The following is a 16,353-nucleotide window of genomic DNA, read 5'->3' as shown; positions in this document are numbered from 1 at the left end:
CGCTGAAAACATCCAGCTTCACAGTGAAAAAAAAAAAAGTTTCCAGTTGCACAATAAAGATCTAATGCATAAAGCTATTTTTTTCCCCCTTCCTGACTGAACCTCATCTGAGGAAAAAGGTCAAAGACTCAGAAGTTGTCAGTGTCTTAGAAATGCAGTCAGGCAAAAATACAACATTCACCGTGGTGAGTGATCATAAGACTTGTTTCCTTTCTTCCTAGTCCTGAACAAAGTTCTGCACTTCAGTGGATAAACCTATATATGAATTTGCTTAGAAGCAGGTACATAAAAATGAAAATATTCATAACAATCTTTTGTATTTGCTTGAAGCTCATTAAAGCTTCAAATGGGTTAGTTAGATGTTTTATGCCCAGACTTATGGTGGGTGAGAGAAGTTTTCCTGTGGCAGTAAATTTATTTCATTTACAAAGTTCACTAAAGGAAAACATTGCGTAGATTAATTACAAACCAACCAATGAGATCAAGCCTTTATTTATGTTAATATGATTTTTTTCATTAGATTACAGCTAATGAAAACTGAACGTTCGAGATTAAATTTAAAAATAACGTAATTCTTTTGATACGGAAATGTTTATCGCCTCTGTAGATATTAGAGAGAAAGAAACCTCACTGCACATACAGAAATGTTAAACATAGTTCGTACCAGAATTGCTGTTTATTCTGTTTACAAACTGCCAAAATAATAAACTACAGAATGAACTACAGTTACTGTCGTTTTCCTGTTACTTTTGGAGTAACGGCTTCTTTCTAGCCCATGTTGGCATTTGTTTCGTTGCGAAAAATGAAACTCTTACACCAGCCACAAGGTTTGTTTTCATCGGAAGTTTATCAAGCCACAACATCTGGACTAGTCATCTTGAAATCATTTTGAAATGAATTCTTGGGGGAAAATATTTATTAATTTACTTCAGAGTTGAGCAAATAGTAAAACTTTTGGAAATCCAAAAGTTTAGTCTAATTTCGTGGCAAGTTGTGCTTGGAAACATCCGGTTTCAGTTGAAAATATAAATAATCTGACATTGAATCAGACTTGATTCTGAAGTGTAATAAGTTTGTGTCAAATCTGTTGTGTCTGCTAAAAGTGAATGATATGGACAAGCAGCAGAAAGCTGCCTGAAGGTGACAGGTGGCCAGGTAAGCAGCCTCTGTAATCCAAACAGATGATAGTCTTAATCCTCTAAAGTGATTCCCTCCATCAGCGGCATGCTGCTGCATGGGGGGTGGGGGGGGTCTCTGCAGTGCGTCACCAGCACTGATGTTATTTCAGAGTTTAGTCAGATCGGCTACGTGATAAGATGCATGTCTCTGCTCCTCCTCACATGATTGCATGTTTATCACCTTCACTGTATGTGTGAATTGGATTATCAGCAAAGCAGAAAGTGCTGAGGCAGAAGATTTCTGGTTTTCTTTTTATCCGTGGAAAACAGAAAACAGCATCTGACATTAATTCATCATGGCGTGAAGTCCCAATTTTAGATTTGGGGATTAAGGTACATTACTAAAAGGTTATGTTATTATTTCTTATCGAGTCTGGGCTGGGTTAAACTATCTCTAGTTGAAAATAATTCACATTTAAACTGGGAGGAATTCGATTGGGATGTTCTCCAGTCAACTTAGACTTTTCGAATGTATGTTTTTGTTGTTAAAGTGGGAGGAAAAGAATCATTGTAAATGTCAGTGACATATTTTACATTGATTAATATCATCTGTCTTTCTGCTACATAGAAAAAACAGTTTGTTGTTTTGCAGTGTGTGTGGTGTGAGGAGTGGGATTTGGGCACAGAAGAAGAACAAGCAAGCATCACCTCTAATGGCATTGTTAAGATCTGATTCTCGAATTCGAAGATGATTTAACAAAAAGATTTAGAAAAGAAGTTTTGTTCTAGCTCTGAACATCCTGATTTAATCAATAATGTTTAGTTTTTACTTTTGCATGGAGCTCTTCATTGTTTTTTTTTTTTTCCAATGTTGATCTAAAACTATTTCAAGCTGTAGCAATTAAATTGTTCCCCTTCCATTCCACTAATGAATATTTTTTTATTCACTCATCCATTCTGCATGGACAACATGAGTCTCTGAGACTCATCTACTCTTAATGTGAAGACCTTTATATCAATTGCACTGGAAGTTATTTCTGCAGAGCATCAACAAGTTGACCAGAGGCAAACAAATCAATTTTTTTTGTAAAAGAAATAACATTTTTCTAAATATATTTACTTTTAAATCTTGCATGCACATTTTCTGATGAAATGACTCATATGTTATCGTATTAGTGAGTCAGCATAACTCAGACTGAAGAACATGAAGCCTATTGATCGCCACAGAATAAACAACAACTGCAGGAACACGTTACATCATCTTGTGATGTCACAGGATTATCATTTTTACGGATCATTTTCAAATCAAATCAGATCATCCAGAGTTTAACATGGTGCCTCGGGGTGACTTTTGTTCTGAATTGTGCTGCATACCAAACTAAGTTGAATTCTTCCCAGCTCCTTGATGTTGCACTACTCCAACGCACCACTAGGGGGAGGAAAACCACCGTCTCAGCTCCTGAAGCCCTCATGAGATCTACAAAAAGCTCCTTTTTTAACAATCTCTACCTGAGGTTGCAACATGTGGTTTGAGTTTAGCGGGTTTTGGGTGGATACAAAGAAGCAGCAGGAATGAAGGTTCTTGTTTTGGGAACGTCACTTTTTTATAAAATACAAAGACCTGATCAAACAAACAGCACCTTCTGCACAAACATGCTTGAACACATCCCCTGATTCCTAGTAGAATCAGAAACAGAGGCGTATCTCAGTCCCAGCAGGACTCTTTGAGCAGCAAATTAAAAGACAATAAACGCTCCTCTAGTGGAGGATCAGGCAGTGCAGCGTTGAGGCCGGCTGTAGACGCTGTGAATGTGTGCGCTGTTGATTTTAGGCCAGTTGAGCTCATATGGACACATTTTGAGCTTTGTGCACTCGACACCGAGAGGCACTGAGTAACAGTCACATGATTAGCACAGCAGAACTCACTGTTACTGACTCGTCTTTTTCCTCTGTTGTGTAAATAGTAGTTGGTCTTTTTTTTTTGAGATAAAGGAAAATGTTCATTTATTCTTCTTATTTAAATGGTGAAAAAAAAAATCCTGGTAGAGCTGACAGGCCATTAAATTTCCCATCCTACTCCAGTGTAAACATTCAAAAAGGACTGCAATGGCACGATAATATGGCAGAGTAATGAGCACTGTGGAGATGTGAAAAGAAATAAATCACAAAAAGTTTGGAAAGGAAAAAGAAAAAGAAAAGCCTCAAAGTTTTGTAATCTTACTGGTAGATGCTTTTCAGAACACACGGATTTAATCAGGTCGATATTTTTGCGAAGCTAAATGTGACTTCCCTTTGTGTGTGCGTGTAAGTGAAATTGTTAGAAAAAAATAACAGAAGGGACAATGCTGTTTATGTCTGGTCATGTGATGTCTGAGCTGGAAAACCAGCTTTCTGCCCACATTGGTAATTTTATCCAGCAAATGTTGCTTCTACTCTTCCTTTGCACTGTATAATTTCAGGTTTGAATGTTGCACATTTGTATAAAGTTGGGATCTGGGCTGCGTTGAGCAAAACAGAGAACTACCTAAGTTACATTTTTCAGCATCAACTTTATTTTATTCCTGTTGATTTTCTTTTAATTTAGCTCGACTATTAAATTTCACATTCTCAATTCTTGCTGGTGAGATTTATTTTGTAGTAGATGCTGCAGAAGTGTACAGGCATGGTAGCAAAACACTAATATTTATTTGCCATCTTTGTCGAAATTCTTTCTATCTGGCAGTATTGTGAAAATATTTAGCTTAAATATGTTATCAGAGTCATAAATACATCACCAGTAAGGTAAGAGATAATTGTGTGTGTTTTATATATATATAAACCCATTGAAATCATAATAAAATTAAAATGTTTTTAATGCTAGAAAAGGAACCAAAAGGTAAAAAAAACTCAAGCAGAAAGCTGAAAACAAAACTAAACCTTAGAATAATTCAAACGAGTGAAAATAAAAGCTGGGGATTTTACCTTTGCAGTCATCAGGCAGTGTAATATAGCACATGAATCAAAGCCTTAACACTTTGTTGCAAATCTTTACTAGGAAAAAAATATGTTACAACAATGGCATTCCGGTCACTGATGCAAACAAAAAATAAATAAATAAATAAATAAATATAAATGCTGACACAATTGACCAAAAAAAAAAGAGAGTGAGAGTAAAATGTGGAGAAAAGAAAGAAAGAAAATTCATTGAATTAAGTGAAAATAGAAAAAGAATGGATATCATATCAAAATGCTCCCCCGAGGGAAATCTTTGCATTTTCTTCCTTTTTTTTCCAACACAAGTAATTTAATAAGTCTTCAGTTTCCTCCTGATCAGACTAAGTTACACAGTTTAAAAGCCATCAAGTGATAAACACGTTGGTCACCGTTTGAGTGGAGCTGAAATGAGCAGACAGAAAAATCTCAAGCTGCTTTCTGGATCCATTTGTAAAGAAGGAAGTCCAGGACCGATCACATGACCAGCGAGAGAGAAAAAAAACCTTCAAAATGCTGACACCTCGGATTTGTTTTGTTTCTTTTTTTTTCTCTCTGGCCTTTATCCAAAGTCTCATTTCGCTGTAAAGACCTTCTGTGGACTGAGGTCAGTGAATCAGCTCTCACTACTCAGCAGAGTGAACTTTAAGTGCATAAATACTGACACTTCAATAAAATGCTTTTGGAAAGATTTCCTTTTTATCTATGGCATGTTTCTATTGTGAAATAAAGAGCTACATCCAAAAGCTTTTAATGCCAACATATTACAGCTATTCCCAAACTTTTTGGTATCAAATAATGAAATTAATTTCTAGTTTTTTACGGTTCTTTCAGCATTATTATCCAGGTATTTTTATAAAAACAGCCATTTTCATTTTCTGTTGCCGAATACAACACTAAACAATAAAATATATATATATATGAGCTGTAAAAACAACAAAAATGCAAAAAATAAACTTTTAGCACAGACAGAATCACTGTGATTTGTCACAAGACAATTTAATTTGGAGAAAACAAATTAACCCAAATTTGTTTTCTCCATCCATCCATCATTCGAAAGATACTTTTACTCTGATAAACTGTCCTCATAGCAAACATGCCTCGTAGCTTTAAATGCTTAAGGAATGCCATGAATGTCAGAGGGACAGCCCCAAGCCTGTTTCTCTGTCTGCTTAATATTCTGACATATTAAGAGACCAGATAGTCAGAAAAGTTATAAAATTAAAGAATGACTTTCCCTGAGCAAAAATTCATTCATTCAAATTAGGACATCCCATTAAATATCCAGTTCTTTCAAAAGAAATGTTTACATATCATTTTATAATCTTTTGTTTATTTATCTCTGGGTTGGGTAAAGTAAAATAAAAAAAATGTGATTTACTTACAGGTAAACACAGAAAAAAAGAGTTTTACGTATTGAACAAAAGATGGATTTGGCTAAAATAACTTTAGTTCTCAGATCTGTGCACTGTGGGATTTCTTTATGTTTACATTGTATTTGTTCCTCAGACGAAGTGAGCAGATTTATTTTTCACAAGCTTTAAAAACAATCCAAATGTGCTTTTCTAGCAAATGTTTTCCTTCAGGTTGTTGTGTTTGCTTCTCTTACAGCAGAGGACATGCTAGTAGAAACCCAAACACTTTAAGCAGCTCCAGCAGCAGCTGGATACGAGCCACGCTACCTGCAGGTTTTACCCAGAATATTAATATAAATATAACAAGAGCACATGTGAAAACACGTGTTTCAATGATACTGTTTACAAAGCTGCCACTAGATTTTTAGATTATTTATCTTAACAACATGTACAAACATTTCAATGTTTCAGAAAGAAGAAACACATGTTGAGGAGGCGCGTAACATTAGTAGATGTTGATGTACTTGTATTTTAATAAACCTAAAGACCGCTGTGCATCGATTCTCTTCGCAGGAAATTAGATGTTTGTTCACTAAACAAAGGAAACAAACACAGCAGATATGACGTAATCACTCACTTAATGCATTTATTAATCATTAATCCCACCTCAGTAGAGCTGAACTGAGCTGCTGGGGATGTTTTGTTATTGTTTAGTTTTCTTTTGCTGTTTCTAAAAGGAAAATGTTCTTTAAACAGGCATCGTCGTAAAGACATGTCTGCAGACGATAGAATCTTTACAGATTGCATTTTGCAGAGATGGCATTTCTTCTTTACGGTTTTGTTCTATTTTTCCTTTTTTTCATACTTAAATTTTTCAGATAATCAACTTTTTTTATACTGGTTAAGGGTAGTGCTTTAAAGCAGTCAAACAATGATTTCATTCAATTAAGGGGAAATAAATGTATCTGAACCACCCTAGCCCTTTGTGAGAAGTATTTGCCCCGTTGTGTTAAATCATGAATTCACCGCATTTTTAAAAAGTTGAGATCATTTGAAGGTAAATCCAGGTCTGATTGTTACCTAATAACAATAAAAGTTTAAATGGAAACTCTTTTATGAGTGAAAAATCACAAAAACCGACATAATCTAAAAAAAAAATGGCAACAGTAGGAAAAAAAGTCATCTTTTGACATCTGTCAGACTGGAAAAACTTATAAAAGCTGTCGTGAAAGCCATAACCATTTTCTACAACTCATCTGAACTTTATAAAAAGGTGCAACAATTTGGTTGCAAAAGTGTGCAGAACCTTAAACTATTACTTTTTGCATGCATTTAAAAAAAATTTATTTCAGCATTTTGTGCTCTAGTGCAGTGTTTCTCAACCTTTTTTGGGCCAGCGCCCCCCTAGCCTTTATCCAGGTCCCTCACCGCCCCCCACCAAAGAATTTGCAGGCTACTTTGCACTGACCATTATTTTATCATTAATATAATTATCACTATTGTAGATGTTTTGTTTTTTATGCTTGTTTCTGTATTTATCATCAAAAATAATTTCCCAGAGAACTAAAAATCCATGGGAATAGAAATTATTTTTACAGGCGTCTACGAAAAATGCAATGAACATTAAAGTTAAAATCGGTAACAGCAGCCGATCAGAGTGGAAAAATATTCTTATTCTTTGCCATTTTCTAGTTGTTAAATATTCCACAAAATGACCAGATAAAAGATGTTCAGCATGCCAGTTTAAACTTTGAACTATTTGCAAACTGACTGAGCTCTGCAACATTAAAACATGGATAGAACTGTAACTACAAACGCTATATGTTAACGCTATAAAATGAACGCTCTCTATCGTGGTGTCACACATGGAGGGATTTCTTTATTTAAATGGGTTCATTTTTCAGATAGATACACAGTAATGTCGTGATTTTAGCTACCAGTAGCAGGAGAACGGAGCTGCGCCAAGAAGCTAACAGAAGCTAACAAACACTGAATAGAAGAAGAGCTGCCATCGATACAGTTGCAGCCAAGCATGTTTTAATGTTACACAATACAGTTTTACCAAGTTGCTCAAAGTCTAACCTTTTATTGTTGTGCATTTAAGGTGTAAAGTTTACCTTCGACCAAACGCCCCCCAAAGGCATCCCAGCGCCCCCCTTTTGTAAAAATGTCCGCCAGCGCCCCCTGCCGTACTCTGAACGCCCCCTGGGGGGCGGTACCGCCCACGTTGTATTTGATCTGAAAAAAAAAGAAACATCAGCTGTTTTATTGAGATTTTCCTGATATTTCTTTCTCTGCATTCTCAGACAGGTAACAGATTATCTCTTTGTTCAAGTTTAACATTTAGGTGGATGTTTAGAAACAGAACATTTAAGAAGACAGAACCAGAACAAGTCGTTCTCATTCAATGTGAGAACGCCAAGAGCAACAGCAGAGGAGCTGCAGGAATCTCTGGCAAGTAAAAACAATCTCTTGTGTTCTTCATATGTCTAGACTTTAAGATTAAGGCTCCCAGAATGAAACCCCTTTTCTTCAGTAAAAGCAGCTAACTATCCTTAAAACCTCTCAAAACCTTTTAAAAACATGTCACCTCATCTGGGCTGTGAAACCGAACTTGGGTCTCATTTCCAAAAAGCCAGCTTGGCTCAAAAACGGTACTGGAATATCACCAAAAGATCAGCAAATCTTTTGGGAAGCACAGCAGTGGCAGCATCATTCTGTGGGATTACCATTCTCCATATGGCACACCTTTGAAAATTTGGATTAAATATATATAATCATTCTTTAAATGCCAGTAAGCTTTGATCCAAAATCTGGAGAATCTGGAAGAGAGCAGTAGATGATGAAGAAGGGTTTTATTTTTTAGCATCAAAGTGAATCCAAGTGATTTCTGTTAAAAGGAAACGATGGACTATTAGAGAATTAAAGGTTCCAAAACAAGAATCCCCTGAGGAGAAATCAATAGATATCCTCACAATCTGATGGGTTTGGAGACTTGTTGCATTTAAACATTTATATACTTCTGCTTTTATATTTAAGTATGTCAGTTTTAGTCCTCCATATTTGCAAGTTAGATGTGTGTTGTAATTTGAATATAGAGCTGTTTTACAAAGCAGCTTCACGAAGTGTTTTCATTTTAAAGTTTACTAAAGTCACATTAAATAAGCACAATGAAATAAACAGAATGTTCTGTTACTATCGCTGGTGTTTACTCACATTCTTATAAAGAAGCGCTTGTGTGTCGGTCAGTGAGGGATGACCTGAGGTCGTGTGACCGCATTTTTTGTCTCCCTAGAGAAGTCTGCAGCCTGATAATGTGTGTGTGTGTGTGTGTGTGTGTGTGTGTGTGTGTGTGTGTGTGTGTGGCAGCTGAGGAAGGAGAGAAAAATAAAAAGCAGCGCAAACACACACACAGCTGAAGACTGCTGAGTCATCATGACGGAGGAGGAGTGGCTGCTCAAACCTGTTTTAGGGACGGCTAACCACAACTCCTCCTTCTGAAAAGCATTTCGTGGAAATGTCTGTGTCTTCTTTTGCTGATGAAGCTCACTGAAGAAGTTCTTTTCTTTCCAGGATTGAAAACAGAACATTCAATTGATAACTAGAAGGTATAAAATGAGTATTTTTGCTTTCTTTGGGAGTAAAACAGCAATAAACGATGAATGTTTGCCAGAATGTTTTAAGTCTTTAGGAACATTTAAGTTTAAAAAGACAGATATCATGATGTATACATTTTTTATTCTTTTATTTGTGGACATTAGAGCCTTTAGCCTTTATCTACATACAAATAGTTTAATTAAATAGTTTCCCCTCAAAACTAATGGCTGACCTCCTTCTAACACTAGTGAAATTCATTCTAATAATTCCATAATTCATCAGAAAATTACCAAAATATTCATCAGATGTGGTTGTCCAGTTAAATAAATAAACATAATAGTATTTATCTGATTAATATTATAGAACAAGGAGACAGAAACCGCTAGCTGTTGCTTTTTATCTAGAGTCGTATGTAGAACGGTTGAAATGGTCTTGTTTTTAACATTTTCACTACAATCTGTCCCAGGACACCTTTTTGAATTCGATTTTTTTTATCCTGGTTAATTAAAGATTAAATGGGGGAAAGGAAGTGTAAAAAAAAAAAAAAAAAAAAAAAGCTGCTGCAGCCTGCATGCTGACAGCAGTCATTCATCCTCAGTAATTCTGGATCCTGAATGCTGATTGCACAATAAGAGTGACGGCGACAATGTGAGGTTTGGAGCTGTTAACACCGTACTGGTGTGGAAATAATTATCGCTGGTTGAACCCACTCAACTCTGTGTTCAAAGTCTGAGAGGCTGATGAGTGAGGCTCGGCTGCATGGTGAAACATTAACTCCGTGTCCCAAACACATGATCTGATTCACCTTTTTTTTTATTATTATTACAGGGCCGGAGTTAAGAGGCGGAAACGCAGATCTTCCTTCCAACTTCCGACTTCCAACTTCCGACTCCAACCCATTTGTATACATTGATTAAATTAATTAATTTAATAGCTCCATTTTATAAGAGTGAAATAAAAGAACTGCCCTTTTCTTTCTGTCCTCATATCTTCATTCCATCAAATCTTTTGCAAGAGATGCAAAACAGTCAAGCGTCATCTTGTCAACCTGATAAAATGTCCATAGCATCTCAGATAAACTGGTTTTAACCTTTGAAATTCATTCCTATCACTTTGCGTTGCAGAAAACACACCTAAAATCTCAGATTCAGATATTTCAAATGCTTCAAATGCTTATTCCAATTTATTTAATGTTTCTGCTTACTCAGCAATGTTCCTTTTATGGCAGCATAATAATAAATGATGCTCCCTGTTGCCTGTTTTCCTACACCCTGAGCTACAAAGTTTGTATATCTACCTTCTAAAAAAAATGTTTTACGACTTTGTAAACGCTCTCTGGCTGTTTATCAAAACAAAATCATAATGACAGAAATAAACTTTATTTCCTGCAATTAAAGGGGAAGTCAGTGGAGATTAAGCTTGAGAATTAATGCTTCACAATCTGTCAAGCATGGTGGAGGCAGCATGATGCTGCGGGGGGTTTGTTCCACTGCCAGCAGAACTGGTAGTTTTGCAAAAATCACTTTAACTCAAATGCTATGGTTGAGACATGGACACGCTGAGGTGTTCCTGCAGAACTACGATTTAAACACACATCCAAACTGGTTGATGAAGCAGATTAACACACCCAGGATGAGGAAATGCAAACTTCTATTTCATCTTAACTTGATCTTTCTTAATTCTTACGTCTTTGCTGTCATCCTAGTCTACGTGGTGGGATCGTTTTTATCCAGGCTAGAACCGCTTTTCCTATTGATGACCTTAAAAAAGTATTTTCTGTAACATAAAGTTTCAACAAATTTTCTGCACCCAAACTTGGAATCAAGAGTTTTGGGGAGAACGCAAAACTGAAACAAAATGTTGAATTGCTAGAAAGAAAGTATAAACAGAATTTAGAAACTATTTCTTCCCTTGAAATGCTTGTCACATCTTTAAGGAAACTCTAATTACATATTTTCTTCCACCCTGTGCACTGAGAAATAAAATGTAATTTGAGTTATGGCAGCACTTAAAGAGCTCTTTTGACTTCCACCTGGCAACGTGAAAGGGATCTACTGTATATCTTCCAGGCTGGTGTTGAACCACAGACTCTGATAAGATAAACTCAGCTATCTGACATAATTGCCCTAGTTTATTTGTTTTTGATTGAACTATGATGGTCACAGTAACATTTACAATGAGCTGCCAAACTGTCTTACAGAGTCAAATCAGTCAACCTACTGTATTTCTATCTAAAAGGTATTGCTTTCATTTTTCATTTAGATCCCAAAGATGGATTTGGACGTCAGCTGTGCAACTCAATTTAATGTTAAAGCGAATAGGTCCACTCTTTTGGGCTTGAATCAGTGCCAGTCAGAGCTGAAGTTGATCCGTTTTCTGCCATTGTCAGAACGATAAACGACAACACTCCTACAGTACTGAATATTTTCAACCTGCAGGCTTAATCTATGACTTTATTTCACTTCAGCCCCTTTAGAAGAACTTTGATCACACAGTGAGTGAATTATAATGCTGATCAATGTATGCGCTTAGTATCTGATAAAGCATGAAGTGCTTTATCAGTGGCTCATCACCAACTACTTGGCACTAGTTGATGATGAGACACATTTGCTTTGTTGCCACGACCTTCCTAAAACGTAAAACAGAAAAAAGAAAGCATCCCTGAGTGAGAGAAAATAAAAAGTTCCTTCATGCTCACTCACAACCTGTGTCATCATCCCTTTCTTGCAGCTCACACACCGACTGACGCAGGAACAACCTCACCGACTGATGAGTTTTAAAGCGAAGTGAATGAGCCACTGGTCCCTGTTCTGCTTTTTGTTCACATGTCCTTGTTTCAGTTCAGGTTTTTGTTTCCCTCATGAAACTGATTACGCGGCATTTTATCAAACGCCGGCGCTCAAAGACAAAGAGAGCCCCCGTTTCAAACCAATTAATGTCAACTGATACTAAAGTTGGAGATAATTTGGCACACAAATATCTCACGGTCTCTAAAACGTGTCATTGTGGACTTAAATTAAAGATAGAAAAGCTATAATTGTGATCCATTCACTTCTTTACAACATAATTTTACAACAATTGAAATTTGCTATGTCATTTTTCTACCACACATATTTGGAATAGGTTTAATTTATTTTTGCGCAATTGGATTTCCCAGTCTAAGCCTACAAATCTTTAACTTACGTAGCCTACTTGGTTGACATAAAATAATAATTATTATTATTGACAAATTTCTTTGGTTCAAATGTTAGCTCAATTAGGAATCAGATACATGTTATTTTGCCTGTTTTTCTAATGCTAAGATGATACAACTGGACGTAAACACTATAATCTGTAAGATTAAACCATACAGCCGATCCGCTTTAGGGCATGGACGTCACATCTTTCCTATAAACATTTCTCGTTTGACCAGTCTGGCCCTCGGGCTCTGCTTTGTGCTCTTGAATCAGGTTAGTTGGCTATTATATGTCAAAACAAAGCCACAAATAAAATAAATGATAAAACTGAAGGTTTTCCCAGAACACTTTGACTCATTGGGCTCCAAATGTTATATCTAATCCATGTGTGTAACTGTGATAAAGCTAGCAAAATATTTATTGTGAAAACCAGAGATCGGTTCTAATGGTTGCTATGGAGACTTGTCTTTCCAACAAGCATTCTTGTTTGTGCATGCATGCGCGCGCAAACAGCTGAAAGAACCAGTCTGCCGTAAAACTGTCACCGGTTGCCACGGTTACCCGCCGTTACCTTGCTGCTTTAATTTTAGCTAGCTTTATCTGAGAATTCTTCAACGGTTAATCAAGGCGTGGTGATGAAAATAATACATATTACCAGATTAACATTAGTGAATGAGATACGTTTTAATGACCCAAATGTGTTACGTTCAGGGGAGTGGATAAAAGATGAGGAAAAATGGCACACAGTCGCCGGCGGACGTTACTTACTAGCAAAATCAGCTTTATTCACGGTAAAATCATAAGCTCTAAATGAGATGAATCAATTAACTCTAAATAATCACTCAACGTGACTCTGAGGAGCTGCTAAGAGAATGAAGGCTCTTTTTTGAGCTCCCTCATTGCATAAATGCATAAAAAAATAAATATATATATTACAATAAGTATATTTAAGTATTATAGGATGGAGAACTATTTTAACACCAGCTGCAAAAAAGCAATAAAAGTAATACCATCTATAAAGGTTTTTACTATGTAATTTTCAAAGTGATCTTTACTGCAATTGTAACAATAATAAGGGGCACAAACACTGGACAAAAAGCAGTTATCGCACTGCAAGGAACGGAACGGAACGGTTCCAGCCCTGTTGTGTTTGCATATACACCGAGGGCGCTATCGAAGCTGTACCTGCTGTCATTATTATTGAAACTAAATGGTTTCGATGTGAAAACTTTCTCTTTCCTCGTTGACCGATCTAGCTCATTCTGTACTCGTTCATCAGCGAGTAAGCGGAGGAAAAAATGACCTCATCATTAGACCAGGTGATTGCACTATAATGAGACGAATCCATTGCTAATAAAAACTAATAATAAACATATTGAAAAGAGCACTCTTTACAAAATAAAATACAGTTTAGTGAGAGCCAGCTGTCAACGGAAAATCAACGTCTGACTCCATAACAACCAGCGGCCAATCAGCTGCTGGTTCTAAGCAGAACCGCTTGGCCGGCCCGTTTGGAACCCTAACCACAGCTCTTGTGGTTCCAAGGGGCCGGGTGGAACCGGTCGCAAGTTCCAATGCAAACACGGTCGAAACCGTTCCGTTCCGTACCGTTCCTTGCAGTGCGAAAACGTCTTAAGTTACATCAGGTTGATTTGGGTTTTTTTCCTCAGCTTCCACAGGTTACTGTTCCCACAAAATGCTGAGTTAGCAAAGGTGAATACTTTTAGCAGCAGAGTGACCCCTGACCCGCAGGTTCAATCAGCATTAACCCCTCCCTCTCTTGACCGGATTCACCCAGCCTGCAAATCCCATGGACAAAGCTGAGGAGACAGATGGCCTTCCACACACACACACACACACACACACACACACACACACACACACACACACACACACACACACACACACACACACACACACACACAGTCAGGGTTACACTACTCCATAAACTAGATGCACAAACACCAATCTGCTTTCATCTATTCTAGCATCCTTGCTGGTGAACATTTCAGGACTTTTATGAAGTCCTGAAACGTCTCAAAAGGAGAAATGTAACAGAAACGAGTCAGAAGAAAACATCAGTTTAATGAAAGCCAGTGTTTGTCCATTCCACACGGGAACAGAGAGTGAAAAGCCAGCGCCACGGCTGCACAGAGGAATGCTGGGTAGGTCTGTGCACTTGTTGCCCCCAGGAATACCCTCGGCCTCTTATATAAGCCCCCTTTCAGCAAGTGTCTACTCCCCCCCAGCCCCCAATTTACAGTCAGCCAGCCTCAGTCTCAGCTGGCTGAGAGTCCCAGCGAAATCTGCTTTGTCAGAGAGAAAAGAGAAGCTGTGAAAATGCTGCAATTATGGACTTATGTAATTGCAGAACAGCACTCCACAACTTGCTTTGCTGCTGACCATTATTACTGCTTGGACTGTTTGGGGATTTGTTGCTGAGTGAAAGACATAAGCCACATATTTCCTGTTGGACTTAGAAACTGTGTCCAGATTTAGCAGTAGCAAAAACCAAAACTGATGAGATGCAATGTAAGCAATTAAAAGTAAATTTTTGAAAAACTGAATATTAACCAAAAGTTGCATTTACTTCGGCCATTCAAATCAAAAGAGAAACCCATATTGGTTTCTATTTTTTGACAGTGGCTTACAGAAAATGAAAACACAAGATTCCGGTTCTCAAAGATAAAAACACAATCATGGAGAAAAAAGCAGGAGCAAAGTAAATTATGGAAAATTGAATGGAAGGACAAAATTTGATACAAAATTGTACATATTCAACAGAGAAGCAACTTAATATGATTACAAACATTGACTGTGTGTAAAGAGAGTGCTTTAACGTGCCCAGTCATATCCAGGGTAATGGCTACAACTGATTTGGGTTAAGCCACTCCTCATCCAGTGATATCAAGAGTGTCTTATAAGCGCTAATGTGAAAAGCTGACTGGACTGAATGCATTCTTTGAACAACTGAATTTGGGTTTTAATTTTCCATCAGCAAAAATTGTCAAAACTGACAGGAACTAAATCTTTCTGTCACTTGCACATTTTCTGTATCCGTTTTTCCTTCCACTGAACTTTTCATCACTGTGTTTGTACACAGCACTTTATAAATAGCCAGCTTCTTTAGCAGTAACCCTTCAAGGCTGTTTATTGAACAAGTGGTCTGTCAAGTCACCAGTCCTCCCTATATTACAAAGCCCATAATATAATAAATACTATTAAGCATGTATAATTTTTAATGGCTATGGTAATATAAAGGTTTTCTGATAAACTGAATTATGGGTTATTAGCTTTCATTATTCAAAATAGATCATCACAATGAAGCTGTACAATTTTCACTTTTTAAATCAAAATATTGAACTTTTTTTTTACTGATGTTCTGATTTATGGAAACATTAATATGCTACCAGCACTGCTTCATTCATATTTTTAAAATATTAATTTCAGTGACTTTATCCATGTTACATGTTGGATGTTGTTTATGAACTTTATATGCAGAGATCAGCAGTCTGTCTTTTAAAAGTCTGTAGCTTTGCAGTTTTACTTCACTTTCTGGTTAATTGATGGACATTATGCGTTTTCTTTGTTTCAACTTAATATTTAAAGCAAAAGTGTTCAAAGTGGGGTTCGGGTTCCCTTTGTGGCCCCTGCCCTGATTGTTCCCGGCCTCCAAATCACAATTCAAGAAATTAAGAGAAAACCACAACTTTGATGTGAAAATCTACAAAAATGTTAGAGGTACCAAAGTTTTCTGGTTTTCTACTATTACCATGGTAAACAAGACTACATATTCATTGACTTATACTCCAACCTACATCCACATTTCCTTTTAGTGGCTGAATATAGCGAGTGTTTTCAAACAAAGACTGACCAAGGTTATATTTTTATTGCCAAGAATACACTAAATATGTTTCTAGTTTTATTCAATCAAGTCCAGAATAATAAGCAAACTGGATGCCTTTCATTTAAGAAAAACATGGGAAAACCATTTGAAGGTCCCTATGAAAAAAAACAAGTCAGATTAATTTGTTAAAGTAGTTCCTACTTAGTTTATTGTAGGACTACTACAATAAACTTGAAATTTCCAAAAATTTCAATTTAAAAAATTATATATTTTTTTTCACCTGCAAGTAC

The sequence above is a fragment of the Poecilia reticulata genome, chromosome 21 (genome assembly GCF_904066995.2).
Source record: "Poecilia reticulata chromosome 21, P_reticulata-male-v2, whole genome shotgun sequence".
NCBI lineage: Eukaryota > Metazoa > Chordata > Actinopteri > Cyprinodontiformes > Poeciliidae > Poecilia > Poecilia reticulata.
Note: the sequence above shows the minus strand (reverse complement) of the source record.